The sequence below is a fragment of the Cavia porcellus genome, unplaced genomic scaffold (assembly GCF_034190915.1).
Source record: "Cavia porcellus strain 051 isolate PalLab524CR breed Dunkin Hartley unplaced genomic scaffold, mCavPor4.1 scaffold_9, whole genome shotgun sequence".
Lineage (NCBI taxonomy): Eukaryota > Metazoa > Chordata > Mammalia > Rodentia > Caviidae > Cavia > Cavia porcellus.
The window spans coordinates 69,269,938-69,292,109 of NW_026947492.1; the positions used below are offsets into that span (position 1 = coordinate 69,269,938).

At 34.8% G+C, this 22,172-nt stretch overlaps 2 pseudogenes; both read left to right on the forward strand.

The window, feature by feature from the left end:
- Nucleotides 1-6,525: 6,525 nt before the first annotated feature.
- LOC106026614 (olfactory receptor 52E8-like) lies at nucleotides 6,526-7,507 on the forward strand (annotated as a pseudogene).
- A 7,099-nt stretch (nucleotides 7,508-14,606) lies between these two features.
- Nucleotides 14,607-15,543, forward strand: LOC100731361 (olfactory receptor 52E4-like; annotated as a pseudogene).
- The last annotated feature ends 6,629 nt before the right edge of the window (nucleotides 15,544-22,172 follow it).

Below are 22,172 nucleotides of genomic sequence, written 5' to 3' on the forward strand. Positions count from 1 at the left end.
GCCCTGCCCTACTTTCGTTTTACTAACTCATGTTAATATTCATATTATAAATAAGGGGCTTTGTTTATATTCCGATTATGAAGTCTTTTTCTGTGTTTTAAATAGGAAACTGAAGAGAAACTCATAAAATGATTAAATGAAGTCCCCCAAAACAGCATAGAATATAATTTCCATATTTTCAATATTTTACCTGATGAAAACTGTTCTAAAAAAGGCATAGAAACAACTTGTTGCGATCATCTTTTATTACCATCTGCCAAGAATTTGGTTTATGGATTCTGAAAGTGAAACTGAGCCAACATTTACTACCCTTGGTTTCTAATTTGACTTATATTGATATTTCCTTCCAATTTTTCTAGTATATATTAATATGTTTGTGTGGTTGGTGTTTTCCAAAGTTTCTGATTATCTGCTTATGAATTTTGAAACATCTGGTTTTTAATTGTTTTTTTTCTGGCATGATGTTTTCCTTTTTTCTTCTTTTTTCCTATATTTTACAATGGGAATTTTATTTAGATACTTAGATTTTGTGCTGATTTATGAGGCACACATTTTTATTTTGTCAGATATAAATATGTGGATAAATTTAATAATTCTTAAAATTTACTATTACATTCATTTATTGATTGATTCTGTGCCTTCATTTTAAGGATTTATTGGCATTTAAATATCTATCTAGATATTTAGTTTGTTCTTTCAAATATAAATATGAATTCAACATCCAGATATTCAATGCTGTGTATCTTTGTGGTTCATTCAAGGATTAAGGAAGTGCAGTTTTCAAAACAGTGAACATTTAAATAAAAGTTAAAAAAAACAAATTACTTCAATAAATAAACACATCACCACTAATCCAGTAATAATACTTCCACAAACTTTAAACACAGTCACAATTTGCCTCATTGTTGCCTTGAAGTACTATAGTCAGGAAGTCCAGTGTTATAATTGTGCCTGTTTATGGTGCCTCAATAACTTGAGTCGCTTGCAAATATTTGGAGCAATTGCTGATAAACAAAAACATTACGGGTCATATTTATCCAAATGACTCGCCAGATTTAGGATAGACTCTTGGCTCTTCTTGAAGGTCAAAATGAGCATCAAAGGCAGACATTTTGAATTAATTCAGAACATCAAGGCAGTCATGACAGCACAACTACAAACACTCACAAAGAGAACTTCCAGAACTCTACAGAAAGTGACAAAGATGAGATATGAGATGTCTCATAGATATTTATGAGGTAAATGGGTTTAAAGTGAGAGGGATTGTTTTGAGGGGACTGATGGCAAATGCCTTCTTTTTAAAATTTAAGTCTTCACTGTATTATGTGATCATATCTCATGAACATTTATGATACCATGATGTTAAAATAACCACAGAGATGGATTCTATCAACAAACACATCCCGCACTGCAAATCTGCTACTTTCCTACCAATGTCATATCACTGTGACTTTCAAGGGTGGTTATCCAACTTCTTCCATGAACATGCTGATGTTTCTGATGAGGCTGAAGACTGAAAGTGGAGTTGGTAGAGACCATGAGCACAACAAAGAATAGCAGATTTCAAGATCATAAAGCTGAACATGGTATTCTTATAGAAGAAGAAAAGGAAAACTGGAAGATACAGACTGAGAGAGGGAGGTAAATATAACAGGTAAAAGTTAACAGAGTAACTGCGTTTTTTAAAGTTTTAAAATAAAAAATAAACATGACAATACAGAATTTGAAAATAAAATAAGATTAACAATGGTTAATTTATTATATATGGTTACCTTCAAAGTAGTTATTCAAATAGCTGTGTATTTAGTTAGTTATTTTGTCTTTTTGAATTCAGGCTGGCCTTGAGCTACTTTGTAGCTCAGTCTGGTCTCAAACTAACAACAATCCTCCTGTATGGTGGACCCATTTTAATGTTTTGATGAACCCCATATTACTTTCTAATTTGTATGAATTTATATGCCCAACAACAGTATAAAAAGGCTTCCTTTTCTCACACCTACTCAACATCTTTTTTGTCTTTTTGGTAATTTTCTGCCAGAAGTAACGTGGTTTTTATTATAGTTTTAATTTGGATTTCCCTAGTTTAAAAGGCTAAGCATTTTCATGTGTCCATTAATATATTTTTCATTCAGAAAGGTCTTTCTTGTATTTTCAAATTAAGTAATCTGATTTTTGGTATTGAGTTATTTGAGTTTCTTATAATTTAGACATTTGTTGTCAGGCATGTGATTTACAAATACTTTCTACCATTTGATTAGTTGTATCTTCATTGTGTTAATAGTTTTGTTTTCTGAAAGTAAACTTCTTTTTTTTGATGCAATTGATCCTTTTATTCAGTTTTGTTGTGCATACTTATTAGTTAATATTTTTTAAAAAATTATTGTCAAGACCAATGTTTCTTCCACATGTTTTTATTTTTTAGTCTTACACATTTGAGTCTTATGTTAAAGGTTTTAACATTTTGATTTTATTTTTGCATAGGGTATGAGGTGAAATTTCATTTTCATTTTTCTGTATGTGAGTACTCTGAATTTTCAGCATCATTACTGAAAAGACTCTCCTTTCTCTACTATGTGTTCTTGGCAATTTTACTAAAAATCAATTGACTATAAATGAATAGTTTTATTTATAGGCTATATGTTATATTCCACAGATCTATACATTTGTTCTATATTGCTACCATGCTCTTTTATTGATTATAACTGCATCACATATTTTGAAACCAGGCAGTGAGATGTCTCTAGGTTTGTTCTTTTTGCACAACATTATTTTGGTTATTTGGAATCTTTTGTGGTCCACATGAACTTTAGGATTCTTTCCTCTTTTTTTGCAAGATATCATTAGAATTTTGAAAATTTGACTGATTCTGTAAATCTTTCTGGGAACCATGGACATTTCAATAACATTAGTTCTCCGAGCTCATGAACATAGTACATTTTTCCACTTATTTGCCCTCTTCAACTCCACGTAAAATGCACAATATCTACAAATATGTCAAAGACATTTCTGTAGAAAATGGAAAGCTGATCTTAAAATTTACATGGAAAAACAAATATTTTGAATAGCCAAAACAATCTAAAATGAAAAACAATTTAGGTGAATTACATTTATTTGTTTCAAAGTTTAAAATAATGCAACAGTACTCAAAAGATGTGACACTGTTACATGAACAGACCCAAATATTAATAGAAAAAAATTATGAGAAATAAACCCATGTCTATAACAAACTGATTTTTAATAATGATGTGTAATTATTCTTTTGACAATGATACAGTAATTCTTCAGTGGAGGAAAAAAAATCTATTTGATAATGAGTACCAACGTAACAGAATATTCACTTGGAGATGAGTGAAGTTGGACCCATATTTCACTTTAAATTAAATCAAAGACCTAAATATAAATAAATAATATTCTTAGGATAAATCAGAGGGGTAATTCTTCATGACTGCATGTATAGTTCTTTATCCAAGAAATCAAAAGCAAAGCTATTACACAAACAAATTAAAGTTCATCAGGATCAAATACTTTTGTGAATCACATAACACATTCAAGAGAGTAAAAATACAGTTCACAGGATGGGTAAACTTTTGAATGATCATATACCCATTAAGAGTCTAATATCCAGGATATATGAAGAACTTTTAAAATACAGTGAACACATTTGACTTAATCAAAAGTAAGCAGATGGATTTCAATACATATTTTTCAAAAGATGTGAAAATGGTCAAGGTGTCCTTTAATAGATGTTCAACAATATCAGCCATTAGGGAAATCCAATTTTGAAAAATAGTGAGACACAACTTAGCACAGACTAGGATTAGTGTAAATTTAAAAGTTGAAAAATTTTAAATGTTTCAAAGAGTGTAATAAAGGGTAACTATGGTTAAATTTAATTGTCAATTTTACAGGATTTAGAGACTCCTATAGAGGTGATTGGATCACAGAGCACTGTACTCATCAGCTGATTAACGAACTGATTTTCATAGCTGAATGCATTGTTAGGAGGCAAGGCCCAGTTAGAGGTGGGTTACTGGGAGCACACCTTCAGAAAGCATATCCCTTCCTGGCACTGTTATTCTGTTGTGCCTGTTTCTAAAGTGAGCAACTTCGCTTTACCATACACTTCCACCATTATCCTTCTGCCTAGACTAGATATTCTGAAGCCATAAATCAAATAACTTTTGCTCCTTTAGGTTGCAAGTGTTAGGCAATTTGCTGCAGCTGGCTAATATAGGACCCTCATAACTGCTTGTTACAGTATAATCTTGTATAGACACTATGAAAAATAGCTTAGTATTTCCTCAAAAACCAAATTTGAAATTATCGTAAGATTCCAAATTCCATTCTTTAGTATATAACTCCAAAATTTTGAAACAATATTCAAACAAAATATTGTATCAAATCATGCATTCAAGCACTAGTGACAATACCTGGAATATGGAAATGCTCAAATATTTATCAATTGATACATGTATAAATAAAATGTGAATAAATATACATACAGTGGATTTTATTGGTCATAAAATGAAATCATTAGGCAAAGTGAAAAAAAATCCAGACACAAAAAGTTACATATTGAATGACTCCATTTGTATGAACCATACAGTGTAATTAAGAACAGAAAAATTTTAGAGACAGAAAAGAGAATAATGGTTTCTAGGAACCAGAAGGAAGGAAGAATGGGACAATCCCCACTCATGCTGCTCTTTAATGGATATGCCGTTTACTTTTTTTTATTTGATGAGCGATGAAATTTTGCAGGAACTAGATATCAGTGATAATAACACAACACTGTCAACTTACTGTCCCTGAATTTTAAACTTTAAAGTGGTAAGTATTATGCTGCTTTTTGAGAAGATAAACAACAAAAAAAGTTAATGGTTATGTCAATTCTCAACAGAACCCAAAGGATTACACCAAGCAATTGGTTGTGTGATATAATGATAAGAAAAAATAACAAAAGATAAGTTAGGAACTGTCAGCAATACATACAATCACAAGGTGGCAGGTAACTAAGTTATGGGGCAGAATGTTCACTAAAATTTCCCCAGAGCTTCTCTTCAACTGGCATAAAGCCAAGAGGAAATCAATATTTGTTTTAATGGTAAACTGTCTGGCACCTGGAGACCATATTACTAATCTCTATCCCAGCACACACACAGCACTTTATTAATATCTCTTAGGATATATTAAGGCCCTTTTAAGCCATTTCTGCGTATTTTTAAAACTGAACAAACTGTTCTTAAGTGACTCCCTCTGTTCATAGGAGAAACCTTATTTAGTCTTCACAATGTATGCTTAGAATTGAAATTTGGACTCATTGAAATTGTGTTAAGATCCAGAGCACTAGAGATGGATATAAGATGGTATATATTGTTGGTATAAAGGAGACCAAAGGAGGACTAGATTGAGAATTAACTGGAAGGAAAAGTAGTTTCTGGGCACTTACACTATTTCAGACATATCAGGCCAAATTTACCCCACTTGATAGGAGTGTCTTCATTTAAATGTGCACTGGAAATACCAGATTTTAGTGTAGATGGCCATTCCTTCAAAATCAAGCATTTCCCTTGGAGCAGAGATCTTTATGCTGTGTGCCATCAGTCAATCTTGGTACATATTCAAATCACATTGCATCATTAGCCTTGCCTACATACTACAGAATAGGAATTTTAGCTAAGGAAGACATTTTATAAGTTGCCATTTTTCCCTTGGCAAATTTGTCTTCCCACTTTGAGACGCCTTACTTTTAGATATTTTGGCTCTAAGAAATGTGCAGATTTACTTTTAAAATCTCAGTTCCGTGCCCCATGTGCCTCCTCTTTTTCCTTCTCTTGCTCCTGCTTTTTGCCCTCCTTCTTCTTTCATGTTTTGCTACTAACAAGTTATTATCATAAAGTCTTACATAAGGTCTCACGATCTCGTAGTGTAAATTGTGAAGGTTTATTCTTCTTTGATGAAATTTTGATTGTTCTGATCTTTTTATTCATTCTCACATCTTACATTTCTTTCTCATTATTTCTGTTAGCAAAACAATTTCAAGCATTGGAAAGTTAATTAAATTATCAAAATAATTCTCTTCCATAAAACCACATACCAGCAGAATTTGTGTCAAGAATGTGTATGGAGATCTAAATAAGATAATACAAGTAAATAATGTCTGAAAAATAGTAGATTGCAAATTAATGATAGCTATTATTACTGTGGGGTTATTATTATCAATTTATTTCCTCATGTCTAGGTTTTGTGGTAGAGGGGAGTAAGTGCATTAACTTATCTTCAGCCCATAAACATGATGTTAACTTCTATCTGGCAGTTTAGCCTATCATATTTTTAGTACAGATGAGCAGTGTTACTAGGAGCTATGGAATGAAAACAATTGAAGCCCTTTAGACTTTGATTCTTGGTATCAATTTTTTATTTCAGGATTTTAAAAAGTGTTGTAAATGTCCATTGAATCTGAATGAATTGCCCAGAGGCAATTGATGACTTTTAATACCATGACCATCATCACCCTGGAGAAAAATGTTTTCTCCCAATACCACTGAGCTCCACCCTTCTTCATTTCTGTTCCTGGGGATTCCAGGATTGGAAGCTGCACAAATCTGGCTTGGCTTTCCCTTCTGTATTGTGTATCTGATTGCTCTTGTTGGAAACCTCATTATTCTGTTTATGATCTGGACTGATCATAGCCTCCATCAACCCATATTCTACTTTCTGTTCATGCTGTCAGCAATTGAACTGAGTCTGTCTACTGCTACTATCCCCAAGATGCTGGGCATCTTCTGGTTTGGCCTTCGGGAGCTGTGCTTTGGGTGCTGTGTTGCCCAAGTCTTTTTCATTCACTTTTTTACAGTCATGGAAAGCATTGCACTTCTTGCAATGGGCTTTGATCGCTATGTAGTTATTTGCAACCCTCTCAGGTACTCCATGATCCTCATCAACAGAATCACTGGTGTAATTGTTGCAGTCATGGTTCTCAGAAGCGTATGCATGATTGCTCCCATCGTTTTTCTCCTCCTAAGGCTGCCTTACTGTGGACATAGAATCATCCTCATACCTATTGTGAGCATATGGGAGTAGCACGTCTGGCGTGTTCCAGCATCAGTGCCAATATGTACTATGGTTTTGGAAATATTTCCATCTTGTTTCTTGATATGCTAGTTATCATTATGTCCTATGCTAGGATTTTATGCACTGTCTTTTACCTCCCTTCCCAAGACAACCACCTGAAGGCTGTAGCTCCCATAATTGCATCATTTTAGCTTTCTTTGGTCCAGCTCTTTTCTCCTTCCTCACTCATCATTTTGGTCATAACTTCTCTCAGTATATTCACAGCCTCCTGGCCAATCTCTATGTAGTCATACCACCTGCCCTCAACCCAGTCATCTATGGAATTAGAACCAAGCAGATCCAAGAGAAGGTAAAGAATCTCTTTGCTAAACAAATATTGAATAAAAAGTAATTCACTAAGATTATGAAAGTATGTTTTAAGTTAATAAAAATATTTTTATCAAAATTGACTATATATGTATATATGAATATTTGTGACAAAAATCTGGATAATTTCACTTTCAAGATATTTTCTAGCATAAAAATTTATTTCTAATCACCTTCAAAGTTATGTTGAATGAAAAACAAGGTATAAATAAGATACTATATGCACCATTATTGAGAAATAGGCAACACCTTAATACAAATGAAATAGAGTGTCTAGAGTAAGTAGAGCCTCTTTTTTAAGAGAGAAAAAATTATTTCCATACTCCAGATCAACCAGTGCATTGAGCAGAAAGCAGAATAGTACATGTGTGCATTCAGTTATACAGTACATAGGTAAATAACTCTTCTTTGTCTTTCATATACAGAGAAGCATTGTAACTACTTCTTCTATTCTCCCAGAAAATAGTATATCATATTTTTATTTAAGGTGGCATTATGTAAACTAGAGGCAGATATATTCACAACCCTGTCATCTCACAATGAGAAGCATATCACAATCTGTCACAAAGAAAATATTGAAGACATTTTCAAAAATATGATAAATTTTTTTCCAAAGGAAAAATATTTTTCGAGAACAGTTAAAAGAATATCAGACAGTATGAAAAACATGATTAATGCACAAAAAAGCAGTAAAAGTTATTATTAGGTCTAAACAACTGTTGATAACTGGATCAGAGTATTATGATTTTTACAATAGGGTAACCAGTAGTAACAAAGCTAGCTTATTTTAGATCAGTGCTTCTGTCAAGAAAAATACTTTAAAAATTTAGACAAATTTAAAATGCATTTTAAGGCATTGGAGAAGTAAAAGTCATCAAAGATGAAAATGTCAAAGCCTCAGGAACTAACATAGCTAAGAAAAATGAAACCTATCTCTAATCCTGCTTTCTTTACTGTGCACATTGCATTTTATATTTTTTAGAGGAGCTCTCTGAGAGAGTGATACTGGGACTGCCTATTAATTGAGTAAGACTAATCACTGCTACTTAACCAATGAAAATTGCCAAGAATTACAGGAAACAATACCATGGAAGAACCTGAGGAATGGAAGTAAATCAAAAAGGATCAAACATCACAAAGTAGTATGTATCTTAGTTTAGAATTATCTCAGTTCCCTAGTAAAATGGCTCAAAGTATTGTTACTGTAATGGTCTACCAAAAAATAGAACTAAAACTCTTTTTGATAGGCAACAATATTAATTTCTCCAACATATTTGGACAAGTTTTCCCTAAGAATGTGACAAATTCCAATACATACATGTGTACTTATATACATATATGCATATATACAGATGGATATGGAAAGAGTAGCAATTACCAAAACAAACAAATATAAAAGATCACATTAAAATATTCAAAAGACAGACAATATAATTATGATCATTATAGATAATACATTTGGTAATAAGATGAAAGATTTAAGGGAGGAACTAGAAAATAATACTAATGTTGGAAATTTATTTTTAAATGTTGCATTCATTTAAACTATTTAATAGGTGATATAGAACCAATTTATACTCATAAAAAATGATAAGCATATATTAATGAGAAGGAAATATTCACAATGAAACATAGAGAAATAATTTGATAGAAAAAATTTTAAATAGGACATATGGAAATTATTGAATATATATATATATATATATATATATATATATATATATCTGGATTATTATCCAAAGAAGTTAAATATAAGCCAGGAACAATACTTAGAGGATGAATATTATCAAGCTTAAGAAAAAAAATCAAGGCAAATATGAAAATAAAATTCTATTCAGGATTCATAAAAAATTCATCATGGAATGTCAAAGTAAAGCCACTAGAAAATAGGTAAAGAGAGTAACTTTTAAACAGTCAGTGAGGAGACAGAATCTTAAAGTGAGCAAAATCAGACTAAAAATAAAATCTAAAAAAGAAACTGTGAAATAAAAAATACAATTAATGACATTCCAAAAACCGTTGGAAAAATATAAACCAACCTACAATAGCATATTCACTGAAAATGTCTTAGGATACAGCCATTGAGCTGGAAAGATTCTTTCCAATATGTTGTAAAACAGCATTAAAAGATATTGCATGCTAAATCTATAATAATTCATAAGGCTGCAAACTAAAGTAGAAGTATTATCGAAAATAATTTTAAATATATGAAGATAGAGCAGTTGGATAGTTTGAAGTAATCAATATTAAAAACTCTCTGTATTTCAGTTATGTATTCAAGGAAATAAACATTTCTGTGGAACTGTCTATTTGGTTTTGTTTTCAAGCTGTAAAATATATTTTAATTTAATAGGATAGACAACCTCGAAGAACATTTTAGGATTTATATTATAATATTCTCCAATGTATTCGATAACTTCCCTGAATAAGAAATAATGTAATTAATAATACCAGAGTGCCTCCTATGCTTAAGGAACTGTGCTAGGCAAAATTGAAGGATAGAGTTGAGTCAAACATCAGTGTATTATCAGTTCCCTAGAAGGATGGAAAAGACAAGAAACAATAAACCTAAACCAAACAAAGCATACAGGACATAGTAACGTTATGAAAATACAAAGACACAGAGATCACATCTTGTTGGTTCACATGAAATAAAATAATGGGGGCCAGGGTGACAGGGAGGACTCAAATAAATGTGAAAATGAGTGATAGTTGTTTCACACAGAGGACTTTGATCAACAAAACCAAAAATATTTGCTATAAATTGTTGAAGTACAATTAGAGAACTCCCTGGGTGTTGAGTAAAGAAGGACTTGGCAATAATGCTGTACACAATAGAGAAAATAGGCGTCCTAGGAAGACATTTTAAGCAGAGATACTGGATTGAATTAGGCTTGATTTTGGAAAATAAATGTGTATTCAGTGGGGAAATGAACCATATGGGGGAGAGATAGGTCTATAGTAAAGAAAAACAATGCCTACAATATATTACCAGGCTACCTCATTCTCACTTAGCATCAGAGGCTTTTAGAATACATCACTTGTGCTCTGGATGGAAAAGGCAATAAAACAACTTAACACTATAAATCAAAAGAGCAAATGCACCTTTTCCCAGAGATCTCTCTCTTCACTGTCATAGACTGAGAAGGGGATTCTTGCCGGGTGGAAGGAAGCAAATGCCATCATGTGCAGACATGCACTTTTTCAATAAACAAAGCTTCTGCCACAGTCTAATTCATCTTTTTCAGAAGTCTCTTATTTCTCCATATTTTGAGACCCCAGCTAAAACAATACCAAAATGAGACAAAATTCATAACTTTCAGTTAAACAGTATAAAAGTTGATGAAGACAATTTCCAAAGAAACAAGATATTGAAGATAAAATGACATAAACTAATTTAGTCCTAAGCAAGATTGACTTAGTTTTGTCCTTCAAAGACATTAATCTCTTTTTAGGACCTTGTCCTTCCTCATTATTATATGTCTGTTCCCGAGCAAAGAGTTTATGTCTGGTGCACTGTTTCTCTGTAGTATAGAAAACCAAGAGTTAAAGAGAATACTCACCTCTGGACTTGGTGTAATCCCAGGGGATTCTTAAGAGTAAGTTCAAGGATTGTGGGACTCTCATAGCTCACTATAAAGTGTTTCCTCTATTTAACTATGCAGATTTGGGGCCCAGAGGCCACAAGATGCTCTCAGGCATTATTGCTAAGAAACAATTGCATGCTCTGATTCTGCTCCAAATAAGAGCTAAAATAAAAGATTAGAAAGCTAAAATTCCTTGAGTAGGATAGATGAGATGATAGAGCATGCAACGAGATAGGAAGTGAGGATAAAAGAGAACTGAAGTCTTGTCTTCACTGAAGGTATGTTTCAAGTACCATTCCTTTCATAAAAAACACAGCACAGTATAGATGGTGCAGACAGCCATAGTTGAAGACTGTGATACACAAATAATATCTCTCTCTCTTTCTCTCTCTGTCTCATATATCCTCAAAGAGAGACACACTCATATAGGTACAACGTTCCAGGCAGGACTCTAAAACCACACTCTTACAATCATGACCACAGCATCTGTCAATAAGAATCGAAACCGTTCAAGGTACCAAAGTATCTTGTTGGTACATAACAAGGCCAGCAACTGGACTTCAGTCTCATCTGAGAAAGAAACTCTTGTCAGCCACTGTCACATTTTTGAGTAGGGATTGAGTTGCGACTGATGTAAATATCCAAATATCACGACATAGGTAATATTAATTACAGTTGTGCTATTTTCTTCCTATCCATGTGTCCTAATCTTACTAACTTATGAGTTGCCTGATTTATCTCAAGTCCCTTGTTCCTACTGAGTTATGGAATAATGTACCAGCTTTTGTTATTGTAAACCCAATACCCCTGCAAGGGCAGCCAGATCCAGCCTGTTTCTCTAGTAGATAAACAGAGATTATTTCACACTCTCATCAACTGCCTTGGGATCATGGAGCCCAGCAAATCTGTGAGCATAAGGAGAGAATGTGCTTCCCTTCAGGCTGTGCAATGCAGTATTATACTGGTATTGATAGAAGTCGGAAGAAAAGTACAAAGGCCACCCTCATTCCACTCCTTCATGTTGCCTGATTCTGTTCAATCTTCTTCTAAACCTTCCTTGTTTCATGTTACCGGCAATGCTAGCTTAATCATAAATGGTTGTCTTTTGAAAGAGAAATCAGTTATTTCACATATTTGATGATTTTTTTTTCTTAGCACCTTGGGCTAGAAACACAAAATTATTTGGAGGCAAAAGTACTCTACATGCTACATCTTTTCTAAAATTTAGTCTTATTTGTCTAGTAAATAAACTCGATTATTTAGACTTATTTTTCCCAATTTTTCAGAAAAATAACCTGATGTAGAAAGGAAATCTAAATGATTTCAAAATCCATATGACATTCTTAATATTTCTTCTACAGCCAGTCATACAAAGATATAGCAGTGTAAAGAGAAATCACAAATGCAGTGAACTGAGCATTGGTGGGTACAAAAAAAAATCTCTAATATTTACTTCACTTTCACAGTGAACTTTAGGGCTGAGAACTTCATCAAACTGCGCATCGACAATAGAATAAGCTTTTATTTTGCCACCCACATATGGTATGCGGTTATCAATCACACACTTCCTGGCACTGTTTTTGGTACACAGGTATATAGAAGGAAGGCAATCATTTCAGCGAAACTTGCAAGTGCTGGTGTCCTAATGGCTTTGAACTGTACTAGGAAAGACCAGTCCTTATACCATTGCACTGGAAACTATCGCTGCTTCTAGTAAAGTGTCATGTTGAAATCCACAATCCCGAAGATGAAGCTGAGTATGGACTTAAATGCCATGATGTATAATCCTAGCTGTTTCCTCAGCCTTTTCTAAGTCAAGTTCCATGAACACTGACTTCTCTGCGTAGGATCTAACGCTTAATATCCATAACTAGTGTTCTTGGGGCTAGGGGTTTAGCTCAGCGGCATAAGCGCCTCCTGCAAGCAGCATGCAGTCGTGAGTTCGATCCCTGGTACCGATAAAAACGAAACACACACACACACACACACACACACACACACACACACACACACACAAAACCAACAAAAAACAAACAAAAAAAAAACTAGTGTTCTTCCTCATATGTGGAAGAGAAGCTCTCCTGCTTCTCTAGGGTTAAAAGATACTATTTTTCTTCTGTAAAACAATGAGTCATTACCTCTCTTGTTTAGAAATTTGTACTGTGCTAAGTACTCATCAATATTACAGAAAACTATGTATGGAACATTGTGTATAACATAAAATCTTCCCTCACTCTCTGCCTCTGTCCCCTACACACACACACACACACACACACACACACACACACACACACACACAGAGCCAAACTCTCATATGTCAGTGTATTAGGGCTATTAAAATTAATATCCCCTTGACCTTTGTTATGCTTAGCAGCTGCTCTGTATATAACTAATGAACTTTTATGAGTTGCTAAAGAGTTTTAAAGTATGCTGGGAAAATACAAAGTTAAAAGCAGAAAATTTTCTTTGTCATTTTCAAAGTTTTAAAACTATCCCTTTATCATTTTAATTTTAGTGTTGCTAAAATTCATTAATGCTTGATTTGTACATGCATGAGGTTATACCTTTATGACAAAGGCAAAAACAATTTGATAGGAAGCTTCTTTTCTAGAATCATATGATCACTGTAGAATAATTTGGCAGTTGTAGGTTTGGGAATAAAACTTTCATAACATGAGAAAATATTTTTCCTCTAAAATACTTAGCTTAATTAGAAAAATGGTACTAAAAATAGTAAATATTTGAACATTTGCTCTATTCTACTTACATATCATAAACAAGACAGCTGTTGATGCAAGACACACATTCCTTCCCAGACCTTCTGTGAGCACCCAACCATTCCTGTATCGGTATAAGCAGTTTATCAGCCAAACGTAGGTGGCTGAATGATTAAAATGACCATCTACACAATACACTTTGGATATACACAGTCATAAAAAGGGGAAATACCAACCACACAGTAATTCTGAATCCATGAAGAGTAAGCAGTTTCATTATCAAACCAGACTTTATTACTGAGAAAACATTTTAAAATACATATTCTCTCATATAAAAAACAGATTAACATGGACACAGAGCTATTTTAGAGAAAATTCTTAGACAGAAGATGTGATTGATCTTCCTTACGTGACTATTTAGATCCAAAATGTAAATTCCTAAATGCATATCAAATTGAAATATTTTTGATGATGTGAAGCATAAATTCCTACCAGACTACAATTTGAGAAACATTAGACATGATAATTTTCCCAAGTTAAAGTATGGTAGACGGTGTGATAAAACGTGAGTACACATTACACCATGAAATATTTCTAGTACTTCTGAAAATCACATGAATTAGAACAAAATGAAACCATGAACAGTAGTGCCTTTAATGGATTCAGAATAATGTCCTTTGTTTAATTATTTGCACAATTACCCTTAAAATCAAGAGAATTTATAATGCTTATAAAGTATTTTTACCATAATATTCTGCATGGTTACTGATATTTTTTCATCCCTCTATGGCCTTAATAAGAAGTGTTAATGAAAATATAAAGCTTCATACTTAACAGAAATTCACTGACACTTGCTAGGAGAATGCCTTCCATTGGTCATACTCAGGTCCACCCACCCTTCTTTATCCTGCTGGACATATAAGGACTGCAGACTGGGCATACCTGGATTGCTATACCATTCTGTATTGTGTACCTCACATCCCTTGTGCGGAACAACACCATTCCCTTGGTGATCAAGACTGAACGCAGCCTCCATCAGCCCATGTTCTATTTTCTGTACATGTTGTCTCTGATTGAGGCCTATCCACGTCCACCATCCCCCAAATGCTGGGCATCTTCTGGTTCAGTCTTCAAAAGATCAGCTTTGGGGGTTGCCTTACTCAGATGTTCTCTATTCACATGTTCACAGGCATGAAGACAGTTTTACTGGTCATCATAGCTTATGACCACTTCGTTGCCATCTGCAATCCTCTTCAGTATACAATCATCCTCACAAGTAAAACGATCAGCATCCTAGTCTCTGTTGTTGTTGGAAGTATCTTGTGATACCATTTGTGTTTCTCATTCTGTGACTGCCATTCTGTGGGCATCACCTCATGCCTCACACCTACTGTGAGCACATGGATCTGGCTGATTGGTCTGTGCACCCATCAAGGTGAACGTAGTCTATGAGTTCATGGTGATTTCTAATATCATGATGGATTTGATCCTGATCATCTCTTCCTATGTGCTTATCTTTTGAGCTGTTTTCTGCCTTCCTTCTCAAGATGCCCAGCTAAAAGCTCTCAGTCCTAGTGGTTGCCATGTCTGTGTCATGCTGCACTTTTACACACCAGCATTTTTTTTCTTTTATGACACACCTATTTGGCAAAAATATTCCAGGTTATATTCATATGCTTTTGGCTAATCTGTACATGATTGTCCCACCTGCCCTTAACCCCATTATTTACGGAGTCAGGACCAAACAGATCCAAGATAGGGTTGTAAATGTACTTACACAAAATAATAATTCTCTATAAAATTTGTGTAAACATATTCACTTACAACCAAAGTTATGAAAATCTTAGCTTCCTATTAAAACTTTGATAAACATAGGTAATGCTGAAAATCATTTTTATTGGAATTGATTTAATATTGACGGATACACAGAACAGTCTTTGCTGTCCATTCTTCTACTTTCCTCCATGTACAAGAATGAAGTTAGAGACTAACACATGATGCTGGAGGTGGCGATCGAGTAGAAACACTTGCAGCAAAGGATAAGAATTCTCATTTCCTCATGTACCTTCTGTCTAAGAAAATTTGGGTTCTAGTCATGTTTTATAGATGAAAAAACAAGGCTTAACCCATAATTTAATGATAGTATATCAATTAGAACATCTATCACACCATAGCCTTTCTGTTTTTTATGCTAATCAAAATTTTGTCTTCATCTTTAAAATCTTTCATTTTTATATTTATGATCTCTCATGTAATTCTCACTTCTTTTCTGTTTTCTGATGCCATTCTTCTCCTAGCCTTTTCCTTCTTCCTTCTTTCCCCAGTAAACTAGATCTTGTTGACTGGAAACTTTGAGAGACAATAGTATAGGCATTAGGAGACATGATGCTTCTTGCTCACTTAATGGAAAATCGTTTTAGATCTGAATAAATACATGTGCCTGTATGTAATTCTAATTATATTCCATCTTACAATCTATCTTGTTAAATACATCATTTGCTTCAAATGTACAGTAATTCGTACAACATAGAGAAGCAAATAAAATTCATTCGATTGGCCTAAGCATAGACAAGATTATCCATCTCAAAATATATTCAGGATAATTTATAATTTTGTTAATTCACATTAATTATAGATTTTGGATACTTATTGTCATTAAATATAAAATATTATATAAACCTTTCCAGTATTTATTATTATCAATTACAGATTTCCAATATTTAGTCTGTTTTACAAACACAAGATGTGGCTAGGGAAATGTAATTTGCTTTAAAATAGGTCAAAATATAACTGAATTAAACTATGACTAACCAGAGAATTCTTACTTAGAAATCAGGAGAAGTGTCTCTTATGTCCTATATTTTTTGTTTGTTTATTTTTGGGTTTTTGGTTTCATTTTGTTTTTGGTTTTTCTTTTTGGTGACAGATATCGAACTCATGACCTTGTACTTGTCAGGCAGGTGCTTATGCCCCTGGGTTTAAATCCCTAGACCCCCACGTCCTATGTTTTGGAATCATTGTCTAGATCTTTAAAAATATGTGAAATACTGCAAAGTACACCAGGTTAATGTATACGGAAATGGTGGCAATTATCAAAGAGCAAATTTATTAAGTTTTTGTGTGTCTGGGAGTCTTTGTTCTGAAACTTGACATGGACTAAGAACAACTCCTCTATATTTATCACCTTGTGGGATTTCCTGTATCTATGTGTATAGGCTCAATTTACATTTTACAGCCTCTGCCACATAAACCTAAAATTTTTAGGGAAGATGAAATCCAAATGTTGGAAACAAAGGGAAACCTGATACAGATCCTTTATTTAGCAAATAAAAATAAATTTCACATAGTCACTTGTATACCTAAAAAAATAAATTGTAGCAAAATCACATTATTTTCATATAAAAAGAGAAGAAAGATCACAAAGACAAATTCTTTTGATGAATAATTTTTAACTCTTGTGGTAGATTCAGGTAGAAAATATATGTAAGAGTCAGTGGAAATGTCGAAGAAAATAGAAGACTGAGAGTTTAGCCTAAGATTGGTGATGATAATGAGAAAAGGGCGACAACAGAAACGGTGCAGGGGAAAGAAGAACAAAAATAGTGATGGAGCTTTGTGACTTTTTATCTTTATGAACCATACTAAAATAAAAACCTTGGTCATCAATACCCGTACTGCTTACAAACATGCTAAATAACGTGAACTTTCTACACAATGTCAAGGGGTCTATGGTGAGCATAAGATAACTTCTTGTTAAAAATATTTTTGAGAGTGAGTTAGATTAAATATAAATACAATACTGTGCATATTATGGATTAGAACATACAGCAAATCTGCCTCTGATGTGGCTTAAAATCAAATTGCCGTACCACCTTAGATCTGGGTGAGCAGAGTCCTTGCCCTGGACTCTCTTGCCAGGTGACCTCTGTGCTTTGGAATGGTTTTCTCAAATAGGTCTACATCCACTACTGGTGCTGAGAACAGCAGGGCTCCCTGGGCAAGGGAGTCTCAGCCTTCACCAAACATATAAAGTTCTAATTCTCCTCTATACATAGTTCTGTGACTTTCTTCTTCCTACTTACACCAGCGTGTGCAGCTGGTCATTTTCCCTAAGAACCGCCAATATCCATGGTCTGTCCTAGGGTCCCATGGCTGAGACCAGATTTCAAGAGTGTGTCTTAATCAGCAGCTGAAACTCTCTCTGGACTGCATAGTTTTTGTTTTTGTTTTTTGTTGTTGTTTGTTTGTTTGTTTGTTTTTTGGTTTGTTTTCTTTTTTTCATGAACTCACACAAGATGAGGCCACAAAAAGGGTGCTGACATGCTGATTGGAGGTAACTTTTACTCATGTCAGAAATGGGATATATTCAGACCTCCTGTCATCAAAAGCCCACTGCCAAACCTGGGATTGAGCCATGTGTGAGGTCTATGCCTTGAATCTGAGCCATCTGTGTTCAAATACCCACGCTGCCTTTACCTTCAATGCCCAGAATGGCAGTGGGAGCGACAGGCATCTTTTACTTCGTTCTCCCACCACAATCCTGGAACTGGTAACCAGAGTGATCATCTTGGCCTCTCAGCAGGCTTCCTTTAACCTGCCTGGCACTCACACAGAGAGAGCTGCACTGGTCTCCAAATGCCTTTTCAGACCACGTTCAATAATTCAACTGAACACTAGCAATATATGTCTTGTTTTCTGCCCACTGATGCCTTGTTTCCTATACTAATGTTAAATACTTTCAGAACAAGCAGAAGTGCCTTGAGTAAATGAGACTGTTCTTCTCATTCTTCTCATACTCCAAGTTGTGACGAGCACATTCCATAATCCCACCCACTGGCATTGTGTGAAAGGAAGTGGTTTGGTCAACACTAAAAAAGATCAACCAGAAATATAGCAATTTATTAGTTTACGATGAATCATGAATATTGATGAAAATATTATTTTTTTCTAAAATGTTAATTGGTATTTTAATTCCAAAGCATCAAATTAATAATATATAAGAAAGATATATCAAGTTTTACAGGGAGTATGGCAAATCATCAAGGAAAGTCACCAATTATTTTCTCCTTTATACTCATCATAAAATAAACAAAGGATCCTTGAAGAGAAGGTGCTTTCGATATTATATATATGCAAGTAAAGCTATACCTTTAATATCTTGAATAACTGCACCTAGCAGTAATAAGTCACAGGTAAAATTTTAGTACTGTTATTTTCTAAAGTAGTTTACATGATCATTACATATCTATACTCCTTAAATGGCAAGCAAACTTTGGTTTATTTATCTTGTGTTTACTGGGCATCTACTTGCTGTATAATGTAGCTCCCAGCAGTAGCTCAATAAATATAGATTGGATCAAAGAATGTTGTTGTTCTGGTAAAGATGGCAGATAGATAACTGCAGGCTACAGGGGCTCCCTGAGATAGTCAACTTAGATTTCAAAATAACACAGTTTGGGGAGTCCCTAACAGAGGAAGATGACTCGTCTCGACCCAGAAAGTAACTAAGGTGAGAAGAACCAATCAAAAAAACAGTCCCAGTGCTACTACTGGAACAGTTAAAGCTCAGTGCTCCTGCTGCAATGCCCATACTTGAGCAGCAGCAACTTACTGAGCCACCGGAAATCCTGCCGCTTTGACTCATTTGAAACGCAGTCGCACTGAGGTCGGGAGTCAGCAAGCCAAACAGCTAGCTGAGCTGGAGGGGAATCTGCATCAAACTGCAGTGAGTGCCAGGAATAAAACCCTTCCACAGAAAAAGAGGATCCAAAGGAAGACATTCTGGGACTGGGCAGGACTGGCAAGAACAAGGAGTAGCAGTGACTTCAGCTAGCTGCTCCCTTGCCAAGCAGAATTGGTGGGGTATGCTTGGCCTGGGTCATACCCCTGGCTGAGATCCAATAGGTTATCCCAAACTATCTCCCTACACCCAGCATACACTAATGCAGTGAAGGCCTCAGCAGTTTGACTGACCCAGAGGGGAGGGTTCAGCACATGCAGCCCCTGTTTGCACCTTAATAGCACACTGCAGAGGGCAGGATTACCTAGCCAGCACACTTCAGAAGAATTGTAACGAACAAAGAAAGAAACTGGGGCTGCCTATATACACCTGTATGGAAGAAACAAAAAGTATGAGAAGAGGAAGCATCAAGAAAAAGTCCCCAGCCCTCAACCGTGAGTACATTGATCTAGGAAAGATAAATACAAAGGAGACTGAGGACAGCAAACATACAATATCTGACACTGCACCAGTGGATATAAAGACATATCCTTGGGACCTAGCAGAAGAGTTCAAAAGTGAAATATTTAATCAAGTAAATCAGGATATAAACAGATTAATAAAAGAAAGGCTAAGCACCTCTCAAGAAGACATGGATGGAAGAATGGAAAAACACAAAAAAATTGGAGAGTCATTTGATGAAGAATATAAAGAAAATATAGAATACATGAAGGAGGTTTAAACAGATTGCCAGGAAATTAAAAACTCTATGGAAAGCTGCCAAAACTGCTTGAAAGAAACTAAGGACAGATTATCCAAACTGGAGGACAGGTTTGCAATGTGGGATCATGAAAGGAAAAATTTCTTAAAAATAACAAGGAAACAAGCAGCAACAATACAAGTGCTACAAAACAACAAGAAGATCTATAACTTAAGAATAAAGAATGTGAATGAAGAAGCAGAGGTACAAACAAAGGAACTACAAAGGCTATTCACAGAAATAATTAAGGAAAACTTCCCAAACATAGGAAAAAGGAAATGATATTCAGATGTATCAGGCATACAGAACTCCAGTCACCTACAACCAAAACAGAGCTACATTCAGGCATATAATAATCAAGATCCCAGAAATCCAATAAAAGAGCAGAATATTAAAAGCTGTCAGAGACAAGAAATAGATTACTTATAAGGGAAAGCCCATCAGAATAACGACAGACTTCTCAACACAAATCATCAAATCACAAAGAGCCACCGCAAAGTATTCCAAATCCTGAAAGAAAATATTGTTCATCCCAGATTAATATACCCTGCAAAACTATCTCTAGAAATTAATGTACAAACAAGATTCTTTCAAGACAAAGAGGAACTGGGGGAATTTGCCACCACCAATACAAATTTATAGAGAATACTGTAAGACATTCTAAAGAGAGAGAAAAGTTTTAGGATACAAGGAACAGTGGTAGAGAGCCTTCAATGAGTGGAGTAGAAAGCAAAATGAAGAAGACAAACAGACAACTAATGACAGAAAAAGAGCACAACAGAAATGAAGTAGAGAAGGTTGACTATAAACTCTAATACAGATGACATTGATACACTAAAATAAAAAAAGAGAGAGAGGGAGTTCTGAGCAGGCAAGCAGGTGCCATTGGTTCCAGAGGCTGGGTGGCCTGGTGTAAGTACCCCGTGCACCTTCCCCTAAAGCCAGCTAGTTTGGAACCCTTGTTCAGCCCAGAGAGGGAATTTTGTAGCTTCCCATTGCACTGGACCAGCACAGCAAGACCTAGGTGGGCCTGCAGTGGCTTCCCTGATCCTGGCTGTGCTTAGAGGACTCTAGAGTTCTGGGTGAGTGGGCACCATCAGTTCTGGGGGCTGGGTTGTGGCCGACCTTCCCCACCCAATGACCTTCTCTCAATCCAGGGAACTAGGTGGCAAGTGTCCCAGGAGCTGAGGGCATAGAAGAGGATCTACAACAGACCCTGGGAAACCCTGGGAATAACACTTGAAACACTTTAAACACAGAAACATAGAAAAATGACAGAACAAAATACCAAATTACAATCTCAAACCTCCAGCCCATCAAAAGAAACCTTAGGAGCAATGTCCATAAAAGAAAATATAACACATAAACCTGAAATATCAGACATAATAGCAACTAAAATAAAGAAGCAACTCCACAAATGTTTAAAGGAATTCAAACTAGAAATAATCTCCCAGGTAAAAGAAGAAATGATAAAATAAATGAAGGAGATGCTGGACATATCTAAAGAAAACACAGTTAAATAATTGGAGGAACTGAACCAAAAGGTAGAATCCCTAGATGAGCAATATAAGAAAAAACAAAATACATAAAGCAGACACAAAGAGATACACAGGAAATCAAAAATTACATTGAAAGCTGTAAAAACTGCCTCAATGAAAGTGAAGATAGAATTTCAGACCTCGAAGACAAGACTTCAGCTAGTGAGCAGGAAATGAAAGATGTTTTAAAAATAACAAGGCATCAGGAAATAACAATTAAACAACTGCAAGATGACACAAAGAAAAGCAACATAACGTTGAAAGGGATTAATGAAAAAGAAAGGGACAACATAAATGATCTCAAGGGGATATTTAGAGAAGAAGCAGCTGAAAATTTCCCAAACATGAGATCAGAAACTGATATCAGGTTCGGTGAGCATATATAACTCCAAATAGTCATAACCAAAATAA